Raw genomic sequence first — 25463 nt, 5'->3', positions numbered from 1 at the left:
CGGGTTGGGTTACTGTCTGTGTGGAGTTTGCATGTTCTCCTGTCTCTGCATGGGTTTCCAACAGATGCTCCAGTTTCCTCCTGCAGTCCAAAGCTGTGCAGGTTAGGTGCATTGGCCATGCTAAATTGCTCCTTAGTGTCCCAGGGTGAATAGGTTAGAGAGATTAGTGGACTAAGTATGTAGGGTTACAGGGATACAGCCTAGGTGGGATTGCTGTCAGTGCAGACTCGAATGGATTCTTTCTGCCATTGTAGGGATTCTATGATTCTATGAAAATAGTCAGAACAAGAGAATCCCTACAGTGCAGAAAGAGATTGTCAGGGAGAGCATCTTACCCAGGCCCTCCCCTCTGCCCTATAATGCTGCACATTTACCATGGCTAATCTAGCTAATCTACACATCCTTAGACTGTGAGAGGATACCAGAGCACCGCACCCAGAGGAACCCTATGCAGATATGGGGAGAAAATGCAAACTCCACACAGTCACCTCAGGCCAGATTTATACCCAGGTCTCTGACTCTGTGGCGCAGCAGTGCTAACCACTGTGCCACCATGCCATTGTTGCATTTATATGATGCATTACAACAACTTGCTAAAACTTCTGCTACAACATCTCCAAAATTCTCAATGACTACCACTCAGAAGTACATGGGCAGGTGAACACCAGCACCGCAGTTTCCCGTATATATATGTCATCTCGACTTGGAGACGTGTGACTTTTCCTTTTTCAGCCTGGGTTAAATTCCTGGAATTCCCTCCCCAACAAAGTTGTGGAATCATTTTCGGCACATGATTTCCCAGAGCTCAAGTGGCAATTTTACCACCTTGTCAAGGATAACTAATACATTCTGGTCTTCCTGCGACACCCATGTTCCAATAATGAATGGAAAAAAATTGCAAGAACTTGTCCCGGTATAGCTGGATCACAGAATTTACCATGGTATAACTTACAGTGAGAAACGTTAAAAAGAAATTTAAAATGATCAACAAAAATACATTCCATTGAACAAACAAAAATCTTGACTCTTTCAGATCTTATAGATCAGTTTAGTGTTTTATGTTACATTTGTTGAGATAAAACTTCGAATAAATTTGTATTTGGTTGTGGAGGTAACTTTGGTAACTCAGAAGACTAAGGAAATTTGGTATGTCAGCTACGACTCTCACCAGCTTTTACAGGTGCACTGTGGAAAGCATTCTTTCCGGTTGGACCGCAGTTTGGTATGGCTCCTGCTCTGCCCAAGGCCGCAAGGAACTACAAAAAGTCGTGAATGTAGCCCAATCCATCACGCAAACCAGCCTCCGATCCATTGACTCTGTCTCCACTTACTGCTGCCTCAGCAAAGCAGCCAGCATAATTAAAGACCCCATGTACCCTAGACATTCTCTGTTCCACCTTCTTCCGTTGTGAAAAAGATACAAAAGTCTGAGGTCACGTACCAACTGACTCAAGAACAGCATCATCCCTGCTGCTCAGACTTTTGAATGGACTTACCTTCCATTAAGTTGATCTTTCTCTGCACCCTAGCTATGACTGTAACGCTACATTCTGCATTCTCTCGTTTCCTTTTCTATGTACGGTATGTTTTGTCTGTAGAGCGTGCAAGAAACAATACTTTTCACTGTATGTTAATACATGTGACAATAATAAATCAAATCAAATAAATAAATTCCACACTAATTGCTAAACACAAGGCACACAGCTGATTCCTTAACTGAAGTATTCCAATGAAACTTTGTTTTCCAGGATTACTCTCTACCATAATATCAGTTGGGTGCCCACGTTTCAAACTCCCTTCTTCAAGGACCTGGTGATATATGCAGAACAATACAAGAATGAGACACTGACCGCAGTTCTCGCTGTTTGGTTCATTTTGCCATTGAATTAATTGTCTTCCATATCGTTTGAATATGAATCATTTCACCTACACAGGAGTTTCACCAGGGGCTCCAATAAAGTCCCAAGGAAGTTACAAATACATTTTAGAAACCGGTGCCGTAATTGGAATGAGCGATGGATGATTTAAAAAACTCCTGTGATCATCACGGCGAAAGCTGCTCTCCAGTTTACATCCGGGATTATTCGTGAGAGAAGAGGGAGAGTGACAGAATGGAGAATCACGCGGCAGCAGAGCAAGGGATGAAGAGACACAGGGAGAGAGAAACACATACAGCGAAATACATCCAGAAGCACAGCAAAGAACGATAATTACAGTGAGACTCATACAACTAGAGAGAACGAGAAACGAAAACTGAAGAGAGAAACAGTCTGAGCGCAAGATAGATACCGAGACAGACACAAGGATGGAAAAAAATCAATTTGGACTGTTCATCTCAACCAGTTCATCACAATATCATATAATTTCAACACACGTTTGGAGCGTGGGGAATGGTGTTGGATAGGCAGAAGATAATTTGACAGAATATTGTTGCAATTCTCACTGTCTGTTGATTCCAGTAATTCTATTAAAGCAGTGCAGAGACAGGATTTTCTATAGGTAGAACTCAGCGAAAAGCAACTGAATACCAAGTGCGCCAGTCAGCAGCAGTTTGTTGCAGTCAGTACGGTTCTCACAATCCGCCATAAACCTGGAGCCAATACTCGATCAGTATCAGAGATTATCAGGAAATCGAAGAGACAGCAACACTTAGAGACTCACATTAACATAGTCTGTGTATGTGAGTTGGGTGACAATCGGGAATGTAGCATTCTTTGGACTGATATCACAAGCGGGATATTAGCAATCAGGTGAAGGCAACAATCTTCAACTATCAGCAAGAGCAGCAACACAGTCACTTACCTGGGATAGCGACGGCAGCAAGAATAGGGTAGAAAATCTTCCGTACCTGTGTAAGTTCCATGCCAGGAATAGATTAGTTGGACAGTCTGTAACTTGCAGTCCGACTCAGTCCCAGACCCACCTTCAAAACACATTGAGGGAGGCTCCTATTTCTAGAGGGGAGCAGGGTCCCCATGAGACACAGAGATGGGGGCGGCGGCGGCGGGGGGCGGGGAGGGGGGGATGGTTACATCATATTTCGTATTCCTCACAATCAGTTACACACAAGATTGGCAGCCACTGTTAAGGGTATTGTATAATATCATACGTTAATCTATATACAAAAGATGAGAAGTCTTGCGAAACTTCGTCATTCAACTGATGTCAATGAAGTCAGAACATGATCATCTTTACATTCAAGTGAGTAACTGTTGCACAATTAAAAGTAGAAACGTAAATAATTAAAGATCCTTAAAAATATAGGTTCATGATATTAATGACAGGTGGGGCAAACACCTGTGACTGAATCCTGTAAAAAAAACATGTTGTTCGAACAGAACCCGGCTCCTGAAATCCACAAACAGATGTTGGCATCATGCGATGTGGATGAGGGTTGAGTCATTAAAACACAAAGAGGCTGCAAGATAAGAAAACATTAACACTGGTAAAGAGACACACTGTCATCAATAATGGACCATTGCAAACCAGTGTGGAGCTCAGAATAGAGAGAGATGGGGCAGCAGAGAGCTGCCGTGCAAATACAGCGAACCACACAACCCGAGAACAAATACAACACAGAATGAGAAAGAGAGAAATAGAGAGACGGACAGAGGCAGAGAAAAGAGACAAAGGATGAGAAAACAAACGAGAGGCAGAGACTGAGAAAAACGAAAAGAAAGGGAGAGAAAGAGGACAGAGAGAGAGTCGGACAGTGTGTGAAATAGGGGCAGTGACATTACAAGACCGAAGACGGGAGGGACAGAAAAACAGAGCGATAGACATAGAGGCTCGTATAGATAGACAGACAGACGGACGGGCAGACGGACGGACAGTGCGATACAGAGACAGATAGAAAAAGAGAGAGGGGAAGAGGGACATGTCACAAATTCTCACAGTTCAAATCAGGCACATCACTGGCCTCACCCCACATTTTCGCTGGCGAAGAATTGCAAATGACTGATACCAGCCATATGGTCACTATCCATCAGGAATCTCACGTGTTCTGTCAGAGGAACGTTTCGGCTGGGCTATATCATTTAGCCCTTGAGCCTGTTCCACTATTCGATGAAACGATGATTATATTTGTGACCTAATTTCAGTTGCAGATTTGCTTCTTATGTTTTAATACGTTTGGTCAATAAAATCTGAAAATGCCAGATTTAAAATTAACAACTGACCAACATCTACTGCAACTGACTTTATCAGCGGGCTAAGGAATTTCGGCATGCCCGTTAGACTGTCACCAATTTTTACAGATGCACCATAAAAAGCATAAATTCCGAATGTATCACAGTTTGGTATGGTCTGCTCTGACCAAGACCGCAAGAAACTACAAAGGGTTGTGAAGTTGCCCAGTCCATCACGCAAACCAGCCTCCTATTTATTGACCCTTCTACATTTCCCACTGCCTCAGAAAAGCAGCCAGAATAATCAAGAACTCCACGCACCCCGACACACACTGTTCCACCTTCTTCCCTCCCAAAAAAAAGATACAAAAGTCTGAGATCACCTACCAACCCATTCAAGAACAGTTTCTTCCCTGCCACCATCAGTTTTTTGAATGGACCCACCTTATAATAAGTTGGTCTATCTCTGCACCCTAGCTATGACTATAACACTATATTTTGCACTCGGCCTTGACATCTCCCCTCTGTCCTCAATGAACGGCATGCTTTGACTGTATAGCACGCAAGAAACAATACTTTTTACTGTATACCAATACATGCAATGATAAAAATCAAATCAAAGAAATCAGTGAGAGAGTTGAAACCCTTTACCCGCCACCATCCCCCCCCCCCCCTCCCCCCGCCCCCCGTTTGTGCTGGAAGTTTTCCCCAGTTGCACTCCCAAAAGCTTTTTGCAAAATTGCATTCATTGGATGTGGGCATAATTGGCTGGTCATATTGGCAATATTTAATTGCCCTTGAGAAAGTGGTGGTAAACTACTTTCTTGAATGGCTGCAGTTGATGTGGTGTAGGTACACCCACAGTGCTGATAAGGACAGAGTTCCAGGATTTTGACATAGTGACAGATAAGGGACTGGAATATAGTTGCAAGTCAGAATGGCATGTGGTTTGGAGGGAACTTTGGAGATGGTGTTCCCTTGCACCTGCTGCTCTTGTCCTTCCAGATGGTAGAAGTCGTAGGCTAGGAAGATGCGGTCAAAAGGACCTTGGTGAGTTGCAGCAATGCTTCTTTTGGATGGCACATGTGGCTGGCAATGTATGTTGGTAGTGGACGGAACAAATTTTGAAGATGCTGCATGCTATGGAAATAAAGTTGGCTGCTTTGTCCTGGATGGTGACGAACTACTTGAGTGTTGTTGGAGGTGCACTCATCCACGACCCATGTTTGATTCTGGCCTTGGGTGGCTGTGTGGAGTTTGCACGTTCTCCCCATGTCTGCGTATGTTTCCTTTGGATTCTCCGGATTCCTCCCACAGTCTGAAAGACATGCTGGTTTGGTGCATTGACCCGAACAGGTGCCGGAGTGTGGTGGCTGGGGGAATTTCACAGTAACTTCATTGCAGTGTTAATGTAAGCCTTACTTATGACTAATATATAAATTTTAACTTTGTGTTTTTATGACAGGTTTTGGGGAATGAGGAGGTGAGTTACTCTCTGCAGAACTGACAGCCTCTGACCTGATCATCGGCAATTGCAGGTCTAGGACAGTTTCTGGTCAATGGTTACTCGCATGATGTTGATAGTGGGGGAAACAGAGATGGCAATGCCATTGAATATAAAGGGAAGATGATTGGATTCACACTTGTCGGAGAGGGTCATTTCATGGCACTTCTCTGGCACAGAGGTTACTTGCCACTTATCAGTCCATGCCTGAATACTGTCCAGGTCTTTCTGCATATAGACATGGAATTCATCAGTATCTAAGGAGTCATGAATGGCACTGAATTTTGTACAATCATGAGTGAACATCTGCAGTTTTGCCCATATGATTGAAGAAAGGTCACGGATGAAACAAATGAAGATGTTTTGGCCTAATATATGACGCTGAGGAATTTTTGCAGTTATTGCACAGGACTGAGATGGTTAATCTCTAGCAACAACCATTTTACTTTGCGGAGACATATCCCGCTGTTTCCAATTGATTCCAGTTTTGTTACGGCTCACTTGGCCAAATGCTGTCTTGAAATCAAGGGAAGTCACTCTCTCCTGAACTCTTAAGTTCAGCTATTTAGTCTACAATTGACCAATGTCGTAATGATGTCAGGAGCTGAGTGGCCCTGGCAGAACCCAAACTGAATGTCAGTGAGCAGGTAGTTGCTTAGTAAGCGGTGTTTGATAGTACTGTCCACAACATTTTCCATTGCCTTACTGATGATGGAGTGTAGATCAATGGAGCGGCAATTGGCTGGTTTAGATTTGTTTCGCTTTTTGTGGACAGGACATACCTGGGCAATTGTCCATTTTGCTGGGTAGATGCCAGTCTTGTAGCTGTACTTGGCTTGGTTAGAGGTGCATTTAGTTCTGGCGGACGGATCTTCACAATTCTTGTAGAGCACTGTCAGCGCTGGCACCACTCCAGGATCCAGTGCCTTCACCCCTTTCTTGATATCAGTTCGAATGAATCGATTGGATGAAGAATGACAGCTATGATGCTGGGGACCTCTTGAAGAGTTGGAGATATATAATCCACTTGGCACTTCTCATGGAAGATTGTTGCAAATGCTCTGGCCTTGTCTTTTGCACTGATGTGCTGGGCTCCTCCATCATTGAGGATGGGATATTTGTGGACCCTCTGCCTCCAGCTACTTGTTTAATTGTCTATCACCATTCATGACTGGATGTGGCAGGGTTGCAGAGTTAATATTTAATCCATTGGCTGGGGATCATTTATCTCTGTTTCTTGTTTGAAGCAAATAATCTTGTGTTGTAGCATCACCTTGAACTTGTGTCCCCTTGTGACTGACCCTTCAACCATGGGGAATAGCTGCTCCCTATCCATTCTACCCATGCCCCTCATAATTTAGTACACTCTCAGTTGTCCCTCGGTCTTCATGACAACAATGAAAACAACTCAAGCCCATCCAACCTCTCCTCATAACTCAAATGTTCTATCCCAGACAGCATCCTGGTGAACCTCCTCTGCACCTCCCCCCCCACAGTGCAATCACATCCTTCCTATAATATAATGGTCAGAATTGCACACAGTACTCTAGCTGTGGCCTTACTGAAGTTCTGTACAACTCCAACATGACTTCACTGCTTTTGCAATCAATGCTTTGATTGGTAAAGACAAGTGTCCCATATGCCTTTTTCACCAACCTACTATCATGCCCTTCCATCTTCAGAAATCGATGGACAAACATGCCAAAGTCCCTTTGTTCCACATAATTTCCGAGTGTCATGCCATTCATTGAATACATTGTGGTCAAATTACTCCTTCCAAAATGTATCAAGTTGCACTTTTCAGCGTTCTTGTAGCCCAAGACACTCAACCTCACTGTTCACCACATGGTGAATAACTGTGTAATCCGCATACTTTCTAATCCTACCCCCCCACATCTATGCCATTTATATAAATGATGAATAATAGGAAAGATCAGCACAGATCCCTGCAGTATACCACTGGACACTGGCTTCCAGACACTAATGCAACATTCTGTCACATCCTCCGTCTCCTGCAACTAAGCCAATTTTGAATCCAGCTTACAAATTACCCTGTATCCCATGGGAATTTGTCTTCTTTATAAGTCTCCCATGTGGGAACTTGTCAAAGTCTTTGCTGAAATCCATATAAACTACATCGACACACCTTTTCCCATTGATATACTTATTGAATCATAGAATAGAATCATAGAATCCCGACAGCGCAGAAGGAGGTTATTTGGCCCATCAAGTCTGCACCAACCACAAACCCACACAGGCTCTATCCCTTATTTACCATGGCCAATTCACCTAACCTGCAAATCTTTGGACTATCTTGTCTGAATGCCTTGGATTTTCTTGAATATCCTGGGATTGTGCATACTTTTACCAGTACTTTTACCAGACTTTCTCATATCCTCTCTTTGCTTTCCGAGTTGCTTTCTTAAGCTCCATTCTGTGCTTTCTATAATTCACTAATGCCTCCATTGATTTGCTCCACTTATATCTGCTAAAAGCCTTTCTGTTCCTTCTCATTGTATCCTGAATGTCTGCTGCACTCGTCATTGAAGCATGGTTGATCCCCTGTCTTGATGATGATGATAAATTGGGGGATATGCCCAGCTATAAGTTTATAGATTGTGATCATATACAGTTCTGTTGCTGCTGATGGCCCACCCGCATTAGCGATGCCTGGTTTTGAATTGTTCGATCTGTTTGAAGTACGTCCCATTTATCATGGGGTAGTACCACACAACAGGATGAGGTATGTTGTAGGTAAAAAAAACCTCTGACATTATTAGTGGATCAAAGTGCAGGTTTATTTTCACAATTGTGGGAGAAGTGAGGTTCCTAACAGTGGACCCCCAGCCTTCTCATCAAATATGAGTTAAGAACAGAGTTTTATACCTCTCGGTTTACAGATTCCCGCTGTATGAGCAATCTCCATGGCCGCGATCGTTCGTCATTGCCTTGAAACAATATCACAGGTTTTGCACAAACAAGTTAATCTGATATACATTCAGGAGACAACGGTTTTCCCTTCTCTGGTCCGAATGTAAGAAGCAATGAATTCTAACCAAAACAATGAATTCTAACAAAAACAATGAATTCTACAGCACTTCTCATGCAAGCTCTAAATATCACAGAGGTCACTTTGACACTTTGAGTTTTGAAGTTTATTAACCCATTCCCGACTTCACTCCCCCCTTTTTGGTCGGGTGCCAGGTGGTCTACACATGAACCGTATGACCAACACAGAACCACATGTTATCAGGGAATGGACCTAGCTCCTTAGTCGGGAGGTCTGCCCCTTCCGCCTGTACACTTGCGACCATCATAATTCGCGCTGTTACTGTTTTGCAACAGGCGTTCAATAATGCCATACAAACACAGCAAGTAATTACAATTACAATTAATACAATCAATCCATGCATCAGGTATGAATCCCACGACCCGAACTATTGCCCCAGCCAGCCCGGAGGGTTATAATCATGATATTGGTTCCCTTCTTCCTGTATTGCTTTTGCTACTTGTTTAATATGATCTGCTAAGCGAGTTATATTCTCCGAAGCATCGGGAATATACGTACAGCATTCGGAGCCAACTATGGCACATGTTCCTCCTTGGGAGGCTAGCACATAATCGAGTGCTAATCGGTTCTGTAATGCCACAGTCCGAATAGCTACGACCTCTGCTGATATTTCAGAGACGGCTGTGCTCACCTCTATGAACCCACTTTTTGTCTCATTTGCAATTTTCTCTAGGTTTGAGGCCATCTGTATAAGTTCCTGTGTTGCCTTTGCCGCCCCAAAAAATGGGTAGGCTATCATGCAGAATCGTTCTTTCTCACTCATGGCTCGCTTAGCCCCAAGCAGGTGTATCTCGGGGTGGTCCCATAAGTCAGTGTAATGGTGAATATAAGGCACCACAAATGCCAAAGAACATGATCCTGTCCAATTCCAGGGAAGCCACGGATAGGCATTGTTTCCACAGACAAAATAGGTACCATTATATGCAGTCACCTCCCTCATATAAGCGGAGGAGAGGCTAACCAGGACGGTGGCTATGGGGCACTGGATTGTGACCTGTATCATGGCCTCAGTGTCATCAGTGATATTAATCTGCTGTATACAGTAGCTACGGCCAACAGGTATGGTTCCATTTCTTGTCAGGCAGATAGCTCCCCTTTGTTGATTTTTCACAATGAAGTAGGGTGGGGAATCTGATCTGTCACAGCTGGGCTGCTAATTCTTCTTAAAGCTCAATAAAGTGCACCCTCCGCCCCCTTGCCTTGAAACAACATCACTGTTGCTGATACCCTGCATAGTGGTACCTGATGGTGTTTTGAATGTTAGTTGCCTTGTCCCTTTCTGGGTTCCATTCTGATTTAAAACCCATTCAATTACTTCTGGAGCTGATAATGGGATAGGAAATAAGGGAATTCCTCCTTTCCTCCGTGCGTGGGAATGTGTGAACAGACCCAGCACTTGCTCAAATTCGATTGTGATGCATACAGATAAGACATATACACAAAGGTGTTCATACAATAGACAGAATCATCATTGCAGAAATGTTCACTGTGTCCCATCCCTAAATTCTCATAATTCCATCTATATTTTCCCGCTATGGCTAACAGGGCCAGGGTCGTGAGTATCAGCATGAGAAGCATCTTATCACTTACTAATATCCTGCGTGAACGTTATACAATGGTCCAAAGGCTATATCGCCCATGCGCGACACCGCGAACCCGCGAACCCGTTCAGCTTGCTTGTAGGTCAATGTTTGCAATTGGATGTTTTTTTTGTACCTGGGTAACAAAGATACTTCCAAGGATTACTTCGGCATGGCATTGGAGGATGAGAAACTGGTTACTGCCTATAAAATAGGAAATAAAGAAGTGAAAATAGACTCTGGGAAAGTCTTTGACACATATTTTCCAATTAATTTCAGCACGGGGCGGCACGGTAGCACAGTGGGGCGGCACGGTAGCACAGTGGTTAGCACTGCTGCTTCACAGCGCCAGGGTCCCGGGTTCGATTCCCGGCTCGGGTCACTGTCTGTGTGGAGTTTGCACATTCTCCTCGTGTCTGCGTGGGTTTCCTCCGGGTGCTCCGGTTTCCTCCCACAGTCCAAAGATGTGCGGGTTAGGTTGATTGGCCAGGTTAAAAAAAAAAAAATTGCCCCTTAGAGTCCTGGGATACGTAGGTTAGAGGAATTAGCGGGTAAAATATGTGGGGGTAGGGCCTGGGTGGGATTGTGGTCGGTGCAGACTCGATGGGCCGAATGGCCTCCTTCTGCACTGTAGGGTTTCTATGATTCTATGATTCATATTCAACTGAGTATATACAGGCACAGATATCTCCACTAATTATAACTTCATGCGGTTCATTTCATTTTTGTACAAGTCCTGATTTGTTAGGTAATATTTTTACTGGGACATCCCACTGTTGGGACTGTCAGGGAGCATTTCAAGCTCTCTCTGCATCTCTTATTTCTTGATTGTCTTTTACCGATTTATGCATCCCTTTTAGTTGGGTGCTTAGTTCCAAAACATATCTCCTGATTTTATCTTTTAGTGGACCTACATCGGTCCCACCTGTTACGATGCTTTCTGGTAATTGCATCGTCCGTTCTGTCATTAGCTCATAAGGGGTTAATCCAGTTGTTCAGTTTGTAGCAACCCTTAATCTCATTTAGTATGGTGGGCAATACCTTCATCCACTTTTTTTTTCCCCCGATGTCTGTATGGCTTTCGCCAGTGCAAAGTATTTTTGCCCAATGTAATTAATTGTGCTATGCTTTATGTTAATTTGGCCTCATCAGCTTGGAATTCTGAGTCCAACTTAGAAACTTAGCTGCATTCTCTGATAGTACAATGTAAGGTAAACAAACTTTCTCATGGCCAAGTTGTTGATGTAGCTGGAGACTGCTTCATTGCAATAATAATATCTAAATTAATTATGCTGTAGAAACAGATCGATGTTGAGTTAGTTCGATCCAGGCTGTGTCTCGAGTTGTTCAATCTCAGCGCTGGTTTTTGGCTGCTCTCTCTCTCCTTCTTTCTCTAAAATAACCGTTATTTCAAAAACAATGCTTAAAGAAAGGCATATTTACTTCAGATCAGTCGAGTTTATTCTGAAGAAATAAACAGACCCTTCAGTTGGCTTAGTGCGAATCAAACAACACTTTGCACTGGCTGCAGCTGGCTAATTCTATCAAAAGACATCGCTTTTCTAATTTAAATCACATACCATACAACTCCGATCTTTGTATGATGTATTCTTACATTATATCTAATTTGATCATTTGTTTGTCCACATTTGAAAGTGCAATGTTTAAGCAGAAATGATTCTTCTATAGACAGATTGTCTCATGAGGTCTCATAAGGCCTCACAGATGCCAATAGTTTATGCTGCCTGACACAGCTCTTTAAAAACACAGATAACCGAATAAGCCGTTTGTTGTGTGCAGTCGAATGCTGCAAGATTTTTGAGTCTGGCTGTAATTCTTTCTCTCTCTCTCTCTCTTAAGTAATCCGGTTTCACTTCCTGTCATGTTAATGTTAATAGTGCAAGTTATTACAAGTTATGGCAAAGAATGGTTACATGTTTGGAATAACTAGCCTTTTTTCCCCACAGCATTCTGTTTTTATTACTACACAATATATATTATAAAATTGGTTGAGGCTTTTCAGGATTTGCTTTTCTCGGGTATCTCAAAACCCTTTTAATTTAATTTTTAAATTAATCTGTTTCCTTTTCTAAACTGAGCTCCAGATCAGAATTCCTTGCACTTCTAGAACAATGACAAGCACAATACATATAACAATAACAATAGTTACTTGATTAGAAATGTTTTGGTTTGCTTCCTAGCTGGCTAGGTTTTAAGCTTTGCAGTGTTCTTATATTTGGAAAACCTTGAACAATCGATGGCACATGCAATTCCAATGGCAGTATATAATTTTAACTAGTTACACTATCAGAACTATCATCAATGTTAGATGATTTAAATTATGTAATTTGTTGCATGTTATCGGAACTTCACACAAGTCTTGAATTTCAAATCGGTAACTAACTGGCAACACAAGTTCCAATAATTCATGGTGTTGGCATCAAATGCAGATTAAAAATACTCAAGGACAACATCTTTATTTGTATTAACAACTGAGGTTTTAATTGATTAATCTCCTGCTGTAACTTGGGATAATCAGAACTACGATTCATTGATTGATAAGACTTTAAACTGACTCAGAGACAGTATATTCATCTTATTCATTTGTTCCTGCTTTTCTATTTTTCACAGAATTACTTATTATTTTTTTAACTTCTCAACTACACTCTTATAATTTCAACTTCAAGACAAGGAAAGGGCACATGGTCCTTCCAAGGTCTAACTCCTTTCTCAACATTAAAACGAACAACAACAAAACATTCACGCAATCACATTGTTAAATACACAGTTACACATGGAAGCTTCCAACATTTATTCAGACTTAACATCTTAAACTGGGATGGAAGTAAAACATTTAAGAATACAGACCGTTGATTAACAGTCGCTTTTTTTCTACGGCCTTCCAAGCTGTAATTCAACTCAAAACAGAAGTAAATTCAAGAAATCTTATCACTTTAATCTTTAACCGTTTGTAACAAATACTTCCCCAGCATTTTCTTATCTCACTTATTCCACTGAATTATTTCCCTCATCTTTAATTATATTGATTTGTCAATTTGGTATGATAGGCGGGCACTCCCTTTTAGCCCGTCTGTCATTTAATACACTTTCATGGGTTGATCCATGTAACACATTTTAATTAGAATGCATTATGGCAGTATAATAATTCCCAGTATGACACACGCACTCCCATTCTACCTTATGTAACTCCTTTCTCTGTTCAATTTTAACTATATCTTAAAATTACTGCAAGTCTTATAACTCAGAGGAACATAAACAAGTGATTAATCATCATTTCAAATACGCAGGAATAATTCTTTCGATTTATCTTTTCATTGTCAGTTCTATCACAAATACATTTTCAAATTTAACAAAAGCCTGATTCAAATAATCCATTTATTTTATCACTTTTAAATATCTCTACTAAATTGAGACATTGACACTTTCTTACAGGCTTTCCGATTTAAGCTCAAAATGCGCATAATTAATTCTACAGTTCTGCTTTTGTAACCAACACAGGCAGATACAAGATCGAATCTACTGTGTGTCTTCGGTTAACTCTCCTTACAATTTTTCAGATATAATGTAATGCTACTTTTCCCACAACCCTCAAATCTCTGTCGGATGCCCCTATCGTAAAATTTACTGGTGAACGTAATTTATTAAACTCGCATTTATCTGCTATACCCTATTCCACCACATGAGGCTCTCGATCGCAATCGAGGAGAGAGAGAAAAACTTACAACCTGCAGGTGTTTAACCCTTTACTCCCCTTTTTAGTCTTATCACGCTTCAAACTAACCAAGTTAGCCCGGTTTGAGTAGTCCCTTCTGTCTTTGCAGCGGCACTGGCGCTGGTGTCTGTCTTATTCATCGGGGCAATGACGGCTACCTTAGATGTCTGGTGATTATCTACACTGGGTCAATTCCACCACTCCTGTTCATTCGTATTGGGATTTTGGAACAACATTGGCAAGCCAGATACCTCTTTATCTTTCCTTTGATTCTCACATTCACTGATCCCTCTTCTTAATTGTTTTATTGTGGTAATTCTGCTCCAATAAGTGGGAGCATTCCCTAATACTCTCTGAATCTCCCCTCTGAATCTCTGTTTTACACTGGGTGACGGGTTTATAATTTTGCTTTTGGCCGCGCACCAGTTCCCCCCCGGGTTACTGGCGCTGAGTTGTATTCGAGCACTTACCACTCCTCTGGAGGAGCGGTTGGTCCCTGTGTAGACTCATTAGGAGGTAGAGGAACAGTTTCCCCTCTCCATTGTTTTTCTTTGAAGACTTGGTTTTGTTTCTCCAATTCTCTTATTCTGAATTCTAACTCTCTAATCTTTTCTTTATCTTGCTCAATTAGTCCAGCTAACTGATGCATTAACAATACTCCTATCTTCTTTGTCTTGTTTCTCTTTTCTTTATCTATCCACATTTTCTGCTACTCTAAGGTCTGAGACATATCCCAGCCATCCTTTTGCATCCTCTTTATTAATGCTTTTTTCTTTGATATGTACACGTCATTGAGAGGACCTGCAGATCCCCTCATTACTTCATTATCTGCCATTTCGCAGACTTCACTACCCCTTTTGGAGCCCTACAGTGCCTGACAAAGTGACCCAGTTTCCCACAATTATGGCACGCACCCTTTGGTTTCGCTCCTCCACTGTTTGCACTAACATTTTCCTGTTTTCTTTGTCATCAGTCCATTTCTTACCCACGACTGAGACCTGTTCAATTAATCCAGCCAATTGGTGAACTAAGAGAACTCCAATTTTCTTAGTTCTGTTTTTCTTTTCCTTTTCCAACTATTTTCGTTGTTGGTCCAGTGGGAGGTCTAAATCCCATCCCCCTGTCATCATCTGTTTTATGAGTTTGTCCCTCTTAATCATAAATTCATTTATTAGGGACCCAGGAGCTCCCCACTGTCTTTGTCCCGCCATAACACTGATAAGTTTATACTCACCACCTGGAGTGATTTATTCTCCTTTCTCGCTCTCCCCCTCCCAGGTCACTCTTATCGGAGTCCGGTGATACCTGTAAAAGGGTTGATCAGATCCCTCCGTACCACCGCTTATACGATATATTTCCCCCACAAGAGAACAATCTGCCCTCCCAGAGTTATGACCGACGTGGGCAGTGCTATCAGAGTGCCGAGACATCCATTGTGACGAGGAGTGCTCCTGGTTCAACTGCTCCATGTGTGCTGAGTTTCTGTAGGAAGTCCGTAGTGTCGCGACAAAAGCTGGGGGTTCTTTGTACAATTGGTTTCAGGATGCCCTCGACGTAGCCGGAGAGGCTCTCACACAAGGTCCCATTGCCCGGTACGATGGGACGGCCGGGTGAGTTTGCCTTGTGTATCTTTGGGAGGCAGTAGAGATCTCCAATGCAGGGAGTACGTGGGATGAGAGCACGGAGGGTGCTCTGAAAGTCTGGATCAAAGGTTTTGATCAGTCTGTTGAGTTGACGAGTGTGTTCTTTGGTCGGATCTGCGGGTAACTGTCTGTAGTGTTCCTCGTTGTTCTGTTGTCGGTACACTTCTTTGCAGTAATCCGTTCTGTTCAGTATGATGATGGCCCCTCCTTTGTCTGCTGGTTTGATGAGAATGTTGTGGTTGGTCTTGAGAGCGCGGATGGTGTGGCGTTGTCTCGGCACTCGACACCAGCATCCCCCATGACGATGGCATTGCTGCAACTGCCTCAGTACTCAACGCCGACAACTGCCAGTCTCCAGATGCAATTTTACAACTCATCCGCTTCATCCTGGACCACAATGTCTTCACCTTCAACAACCAGTTCTTCATCCAGACACATGGAATAGCCATGGGGACCAAATTCCGCACCTCAATATGCCAACATCTTCATGCACAGTTTCGAAGAAGACATCATCACCGCACATGAGATTCAACCGATGCGATACACTAGATACATCGATGACATTTTCTTCCTTTGGACTCATGGTGAACAATCACTGAAACGACTATATGATGACATCAACAAGTTCCAGCCCACCATCAGACTCACCATGGACTACTCTCCAGAATCAGTTGCATTCTTGGACAAAAGCATCTCCATCAAGGACGGTCACCTCAACAATTCACTGTACCGCAAGCCCACGGATAACCTCACGATGCTCCACTTCTTCAGCTTCCACCCTAAACACGTTAAAGAAGTCATGCCCTACGGACAAGCCCTCCGTATACACTGGATCTGCACAGATGAGGAGGATCGCAACAGACATCTTCAGATGCTGAAAGATGCCCTCATAAGAACAGGATATAGTGCTCGACTCATCGATCGACAGATCTAACGTGCCACAGCGAAAAACCACACCAACCTCCTCAGAAGACAAACACGGGACATGGCGGACAGAACACCCTTCGTCGTCCAGTACTTCCCCGGAGTGGAGAAGCTATGACATCTTCTCCAGAGCCTTCAACATGTCATTGATGAAGACGATCATCTCGCCAAGGCCATCCCCAAACCCCCACTTCTTGCCTTCAAACAAACGCACAACCTCAAACAGACCATTGTCCGCAGCAAACTACCCAGCCTTCAGGAGAACAGTGACCACAACACCAGACAAAACTGCCACAGCAACCTCTGCAAGACGTGCCGGATCATCGACACAGATGCCATCATCTCACGTCAGAACACCATCCAGCACGTACACGGTACATACTCTTGCAACTCGGGCAACATTGTCTACCTGATACGCTGCAGGAAAGGATGTCCCGAGGCATGGTATATTGGGGAGACCATGCAGATGCTATGACAACGGATGAATGAACACCGATCGACAATCAGCAGGCAAGAGTGATCTCTTCCTGTTGGGGAACACTTCAGTGATCACGGGCATTTGGCCTCTGATCTTCGGGTAAGCGTTCTCCAAGGCGGCCTTCACGACACACGACAACGCAGAGTCGCTGGGTAGAGACTGATAGCCAAGTTCCGCACACACGAGGATGGCCTCAACCGGGATCTTAGGTTTATGTCACACTATCTGTAACCCCCATGACTTGCCTGGGCTTGCAAAATCTCACTAACTGTCCCGGCAGGAGACAATACACATTTCTTTAACCTGTGCTTAACCCTATCTCCACTCACATTGTCTGTACCTTTAAGATTTGATTACCTGTAAAGACTCGCATTCCAACCATTATTGTGTAAATTGAGTTTGTGTCTTTATATGCCCTGTTTGTGAACAGAACTCTCACTTACCTGACGAAGGAGCAGCACTCTGAAAGCAACTTGTTTTTGCGACCAAATAAATCTGTTGGACTTTAACCTGGTGTTGTGAGACTTATGTTTGTATTTACCCCAGTCCAACGCTGGCATCTCCACATCATGACCTCCCCTGTAGACAGTGAGGATACAAAGATATCTCACATGGCCCCAGCAATTTCCTCCCTTGCCTCTCTCAGTATTATGGGGTATATCCCATCAGGCCCTGGGGATTTGGTTACCTTAATGTTTCTCAAGAACCCCAATACTTCCTCCATTTTACAATACATCTGATACCCAACAGCCCCACGCCTCCGTATCCCTCCGGGAGACTCCACTCTGCAGTGAATCTCTCCAAGTCCAACGGGTCTGCCCCCTCCCCCCCCAGACTTACCTTCACCACCCTCGATGGCCAACCCTCCCCCCACCCCGCTGCCACGCCGTCCCGTCATCCGCACGGGATCACTCAACTAAATTCCCAACTACCCGACATCGCCCTCAACACCCCAATTACCACTGACTGTCAGCGCTTCGATTGACACCCGACTTCCCCATGACTGATCGCAACTCCTGACTGATCCCCCAATTGAACTTCCTCTATCTGACACACACCCAACCAGCAACCCCCTCAGCCCCTGCAATCCTACCCCCTTAGCCAATACATACGTTCTCCCTGGCCTAGACCTTTCAACTTACTGTTTTACAGCAGCTGCCCCGCCTTACCTTCGACTGACCGACCTCAATGTTGGGGCGACTGCGTGTTTCACACAATGGATCTCATCTGGCCTGAGTTGGAAATTTGGGCGTGAAAGGATGGCCTGGATTTGGTGAAACTACGAGTGGAGAGGCAATCCAACTCAATTCCACTCAATCGAAAAGTTATGGCCCCATGAGCGCCACTTTGCAGTGACAGCACTGTTTCACTTCATCGTGCAAAGTGAAGGAAATCACTCATCTTCTTCCTGCACTGGACCTAATATTAGTTGTGGGCCCGCTGCTGTAAATGTTCCCTGCCATTTCACTCCGGTTGCCTTGGTCAGGCTGGAGGGTCTCTGACTGTTATTCCTTAAGAAGAACACCTCCCACCATTCACGGATGGCCTGGAGGAAATCCTGCAAGGCGGCATCACTAAACTATTGGGCGACTTGTTGTCTATTCTAAGACATCACTCTGGTAGCAGCAGCTGTTATCTAGCGTTGGAAAGATCAATAGGTTCCAGCTGCAGTTTTCCTGCAATGCGTCCGGTCACTCAGCCAGACTGATGCTGCTTGGCTAGCAGGGAATGAATGTCTATATGGCTGTCCTTTATATATGGTGCCTGGACCTTCGACCCTCTGAGGCAATGGGGGGGGGGGGGGGGTGCATCCACTTCCTGCCCCTCCCTGCAGCACGATTGGTCGGGCCCTTCGTTCATGAATAACTTATTGGCTGGCGCCTTGTGCCTGGCAAGTTGTCCGACCTGTGAGCGCAAGTGTCGCCCACTCCTGGTGCCGCTGTCAGAGCCCGTGGCACAAGAGCAAGATTCTGATACGTGTCAGAATCCATCGTGTGACCATAGAAAGTGTGACAAAATTGCAACAGCAATTGTGAATATAGCATGCCTTTGCTCGTGCTTAGTTATCATCAACAGTGAAACTACACTGTGTGATGTCCATTATATTAATAACCGTGTTCACAATGATATATCCTATTTCTAACCTGGCCAATGCTACGAGAATGAGGTGGTTCCAACACAGTCATGCATTTTCACAAGATTCTATTCTTCATTGAAGACATGGGTGCAAAGAGGTTGGCTAAGAAAATGCCACCTGAGACATCAACCAACTGTATCGAGGCGAACCAATAGGAAGAAGATCTAATAGGATCAGGATCAGACTAACATGATTCAGATAAAAACAAGGTCCAGATAATTAGAATAGCACAAAGAAAAACGTGACAGACACAACAGGATCCACAAAAATATCTACTTCAGGAAAGCAACTGGATGAGGAGATAACCAACTGGAGGGTAATGCAACCGACAGGATTAGGAATGGTACAATGAAATAAAATAGAGCTACAGGTCAGAATAAATGGGAAAATAATCAGACTATAACCAATATGATCAGTATAAAGACTGGCTAGAGCCAAGAAGAACTAGATAGAGTCAGCAGGATCAGGGGCGACTAATAGGAAGCATAGCGGGAAATAGGAACCAGTTCTTTTCATTCCAATATAGCTGATTCTATCCAGTTGGTTCCATGCAGTTCCATGCAGGTTAGGTTGACTAACTAGGCCAACTAGAGGTGAGGCTATATTGGATCTGGTGCTGGGAAATGAGCCAGACCAGGTGCTAGACTTGGAAGTTGGTGTGCATTTTGGTGATAGTGACCACAATTCGGTTACGTTCACCTTAGTGATGGAAAGGGATAGGCATGAACCTCGGGCCAGTGGTTTTAGCTGGGGGAAGGGTAATTATGAGGCTATTAGGAGAGAATTAGGAAACATAGGTTGGACTAGGAGATTACAGGGACTGGGAACGTCCGAAATGTGGAGTTTTTTCAAGGAGCAGCTACTGCGAGTCTGTGATAGGTATGTCCCTGTCAGGCAAGGAGGAATTGGTAGGGCTGGGAACCGTGGTGCACCAAAAAAGTTTCTTTGTTGGTTAAAAAGAAAAAGGAGGCTTATGTTCGGATGAGACGTGAGCACTCGGGTAGTGCACTAGAAAGCTTTAGATTGGCTAAGAGGGAGTTGAAGAGCGAGCTTAGAAGGGCTAAAAGGGGACATGAGAAGACTTTGGCGGATAGGGTTAAAGAGAATCCTAAGGCGTTCTATAGGTATGTCAAGAACAGAAGGTTGGTTAGGGCAAGTTTAGGGCCAGTTATAGATGGCAGAGGGAAGTTATGTGTGGAACCGGAGGAGATTGGTGAAGCATTGAACCAATATTTCTCTTCGGTGTTCACGCAAGGGGACATGAATATAGCTGAGGAGGACACTGGGTTGCAAGGGAGTAGAATAGACAGTATTACAGTTGATAAGGAGGATGTGCAGGATATTCTGGAGGGTCTGAAAATAGATAAATCCCCTGGTCCAGATGGGATTTATCCAAGGATTCTCTGGGAGGCAAGAGAAGTGATTGCAGAGCCTCTGGCTCTGATCTTCAGGTCGTCGTTGGCCTCTGGTATAGTACCAGAAGATTGGAGGTTAGCGAATGTTGTCCCATTGTTTAAGAAGGGGAACAGAGACTTCCCCGGGAATTATAGACCGGTGAGTCTCACTTCTGTTGTCGGCAAGATGTTGGAAAAAATTATAAGGGATAGGATTTATAGTTATTTGGAGAGTAATGAATTGATAGGTGATAGTCAGCATGGTTTTGTGGCAGGTAGGTCGTGCCTTACTAACCTTATTGAGTTTTTTGAGAAAGTGACCAAGGAGGTGGATGGGGGCAAGGCAGTGGACGTGGTATATATGGATTTTAGTAAGGCGTTTGATAAGGTTCACCATGGTAGGCTTCTGCAGAAAATGCAGATGTATGGGATTGGGGGTGATCTAGGAAATTGGATCAGGAATTGGCTAGCGGATAGGAAACAGAGGGTGGTGGTTGATAGTAAATATTCATCATGGAGTGCGGTTACAAGTGGTGTACCTCAGGGATCTGTTTTGGGGCCACTGCTGTTTGTAATATTTATTAATGATCTGGATGAGGGTATAGTTGGGTGGATTAGCAAATTTGCTGATGACACCAAAGTCGGTGGTGTGGTAGACAGTGAGGAAGGGTGTCGTAGTTTGCAGGAAGACTTAGACAGGTTGCAAAGTTGGGCCGAGAGGTGGCGGATGGAGTTTAATGCGGAGAAGTGTGAGGTAATTCACTTTGGTAGGAATAACAGATGTGTTGAGTATAGGGCTAACGGGAGGACTTTGAATAGTGTGGAGGAGCAGAGGGATCTAGGTGTATGTGTGCATAGATCCCTGAAAGTTGGGAATCAAGTAGATAAGGTTGTTAAGAAGGCATATGGTGTCTTGGCGTTTATTGGTAGGGGGATTGAATTTAGGAGTCGTAGCGTTATGTTGCAACTGTACACAACTCTGGTGCGGCCGCACTTGGAGTACTGTGTGCAGTTCTGGTCCCCACATTACAGGAAGGATGTGGAGGCTTTGGAGAGGGTGCAGAGGAGGTTTACCAGGATGTTGCCTGGTATGGAGGGGAGATCCTATGAGGAGAGGCTGAGGGATTTGGGATTGTTTTCGCTGGAAAGGCGGCGGCTAAGAGGGGATCTTATTGAAACATATAAGATGATTAGAGGTTTAGATAGGGTGGATAGTGATAGCCTTTTTCCTCTGATGGAGAAATCCAGCACGAGGGGGCATGGCTTTAAATTGAGGGGGGGTAGTTATAGAACCGATGTCAGGGGTAGGTTCTTTACCCAGAGGGTGGTGAGGGATTGGAATGCCCTGCCAGCATCAGTAGTAAATGCGCCTAGTTTGGGGGCGTTTAAGAGATCCGTAGATAGGTTCATGGACGAAAAGAAATTGGTTTAGGTTGGAGGGTCACAGTTTTTTTTTTAACTGGTCGGTGCAACATCGTGGGCCGAAGGGCCTGTTCTGCGCTGTAATGTTCTATGTTCTATGTTCTAACCATTCTAAATTACCCCTTCGTGTCCAAAGACGTGTATGCGAGGTGGATTAGCCATGGTAAATGCACAGGGTTACCACGATAGGGTGGCGGGGAGGGCCTGATTGGGATGTTCTTTCAGAGAGTCAGTGCAGACTCGATGGGTTGGACAGCCTCTATCTGCTCTGTCGGGGTATGTGGTTGGGAAAATTTAAATTTGTTTACAAGGAAGATGGGGACCTGACCACATACTCTCAGCAGAACCTTCCTGGCCAGTATGCAGCAAATCCAACAAGAGAGAGTGCAGTTCTGGATTTAGTTTTAGGGAATGAAGCTGGCCAGATGGAAGGAGTCTCACTGGGGAGAGCATTTCAGTGATATTGATCATAATTGAGTTTGTTTTAATATAGCTATATGAACATGTTCCAAAAAAGAAAAAAGCTGGACAGTGGAATCTAGAGCCCCCCTGGAAGTCAAGGAGCAGTCATGATGTGGAGATGCCGGCGTTGGACTGGGATAAACACAGTAAGAAGTTTAACAACACCAGGTTAAAGTCCAACAGGTTTATTTGGTAGCAAAAGCCACACAAGCTTTCGGGAGCTCTCAGCCCCTTCTTCAGGTGAGTGGGAATTCTGTTCACAAACAGAGCTTAGAAAGACACAGACTCAATTTACATGAATAATGGTTGGAATGCGAATACTTACAACTAATCAAGTCTTTAAGAAACAAAACAATGTGAGTGGAGAGAGCATCAAGACAGGCTAAAAAGATGTGTATTGTCTCCAGACAAGACAGCCAGTGAAACTCTGCAGGTCCACGCAACTGTGGGAGTTACAAATAGTATGACATGAACCCAATATCCCGGTTGAGGCCGTCCTCGTGTGTGCGGAACTTGGCTATCAGTTTCTGCTCAGCGACTCTGCGCTGTCGTGTGTCGCGAAGGCCGCCTTGGAGAACGCTTACCCGAATATCAGAGGCCGAATTCCCGTGACCGCTGAAGTGCTCCCCAACAGGAAGAGAACAGTCTTGCCTGGTGATTGTCGAGCGGTGTTCATTCATCCGTTGTCGCAGCGTCTGCATAGTTTCCCCAATGTACCATGCCTCGGGACATCCTTTCTTGCAGCGTATCAGGTAGACAACGTTGGCCGAATTGCAAGAGTATGTACCGTGTACCTGGTGGATGGTGTTCTCACATGAGATGATGGCATCTGTGTCGATGATCCGGCACGTCTTGCAGAGGTTGCTGTGGCAGGGTTGTGTGGTGTCATGGTCACTGTTCTCCTGAAGGCTGGGTAGTTTGCTGCGGACAATGGTCTGTTTGAGGTTGTGCGGTTGTTTGAAGGCAAGAAGTCGGGGTGTGGGGATGGCCTTGGCGAGATGTTCGTCTTCATCAATGACATGTTGAAGGCTCCGGAGGAGATGCCATCGCTTCTCCGCTCCGGGGAAGTACTGGACAACGAAGGGTACTCTGGCCACTGTGTCCCGTGTTTGTCTTCTGAGGAGGTCTCTCCGGAATCGATTGCATTCTTGGACACACGCATCTCCATTAAGGACGGTCACCTCAGCACCTCACTGTACAACAAGCCCACGGATAACCTCACGATGCTCCACTTCTCCAGCTTCCACCCTAAAAACGTTAAAGAAGCCATCCCCTACGGACAAGCCCTCCGTATACACAGGATCTGCTCGGATGAGGAGGATCGCAACAGACACCTCCAGACGCTGAAAGATGCCCTCATAAGAACAGGATATGGCGCTCGACTCATTGATCAACAGTTCCAACGTGCCACAGCGAAAAACCGCACCGACCTCCTCAGAAGACAAACACGGGACACAGTGGACAGAGTACCCTTCGTTGTCCAGTACTTCCCCGGAGCGGAGAAGCTACGGCATCTCCTCCGGAGCCTTCAACATGTCATTGATGAAGACGAACATCTCGCCAAGGCCATCCCCACACCCCCACTTCTTGCCTTCAAACAACCCCACAACCTCAAACAGACCATTGTCCGCAGCAAATTACTCAGCCTTCAGGAGAACAGTGACCATGACACCACACAACCCTGCCACAGCAACCTCTGCAAGACGTGCCGGATCATCGACACAGATGCCATCATCTCACGTGAGAACACCATCCACCAGGTACACGGTACATACTCTTGCAATTCGGCCAACGTTGTCTACCTGATACGCTGCAAGGAAGGATGTCCCGAGGCATGGTACATTGGGGAAACTATGCAGACGCTGCGACAACGGATGAATGAACACCTCTCGACAATCACCAGGCAAGACTGTTCTCTTCCTGTTGGGGAGCACTTCAGCGGTCACGGGCATTCGGCCTCTGATATTCGGGTAAGCGTTCTCCAAGGCGGCCTTCGCGACACACGACAGCGCAGAGTCGCTGAGCAGAAACTGATAGCCAAGTTCCGCACACACGAGGACGGCCTCAACCGGGATATTGGGTTCATGTCATACTATTTGTAACTCCCACAGTTGCGTGGACCTGCAGAGTTTCACTGGCTGTCTTGTCTGGAGACAATACACATCTTTTTAGCCTGTCTTGATGCTCTCTCCACTCACGTTGTTTTGTTTCTTAAAGACTTGATTAGTTGTAAGTATTCGCAATCCAACCATTATTCATGTAAATTGAGTCTGTGTCTTTATAAGCTCTGTTTGTGAACAGAATTCCCACTCACCTGAAGAAGGGGCTTAGAGCTCCGAAAGCTTGTGTGGCTTTTGCAGTCAAGGAGCATACAGGGTAAGAAAAGGCAGAAAAGGAAAGCTATATTAAACTCCAAGGGCTCAATATGACAGAAAGCGGCGAGAAGTATGGAAAGAGGAGAGGTGAAAATGGAAATTAGGAAAGCAAAAACAGGACATGAAATAATAGATGCAAACAAAATCAAGGAGAACCCAAAGATGTATTTTCAATATATTAAGAGCAAGAATTTGACTGACTAAACAATAGGGCCCATATAATACTGAAAAGGTAAGAGGCGGAGGATGTGGTTCTTAATAAATAATTTGTATCTGTTTCTCAAAATAATGGGGCAATGCAGAAATTGCAGTTAAGGACGAGGAGTGTGAAGCATTGAATGTGATATATATAGGCAGAGAAGAGGTATTATGGGGACTGACATTGTTCACTGCATACAGATGAGGTGCCAAAAGATTAGAGGTCATTGTACCTTATTTTACATAGAAATAGAGAAACATAGAAGATAGGAGCAGGAGGAGGCCATTTGGCCCTTCAAGCCTGCTCCACCATTCATTACGATCATGGCTGAGCATCCAACTCAATAGCCTGATCCTGCTTTTTCCCCATAACCTTTGATCCCATTCGCCCCAAGTGCTATATCTAGCCGCCTCTT

The sequence above is a fragment of the Mustelus asterias genome, chromosome 4 (genome assembly GCF_964213995.1).
Source record: "Mustelus asterias chromosome 4, sMusAst1.hap1.1, whole genome shotgun sequence".
Classification (NCBI taxonomy): Eukaryota; Metazoa; Chordata; class Chondrichthyes; order Carcharhiniformes; family Triakidae; genus Mustelus; species Mustelus asterias.
Note: the sequence above shows the minus strand (reverse complement) of the source record.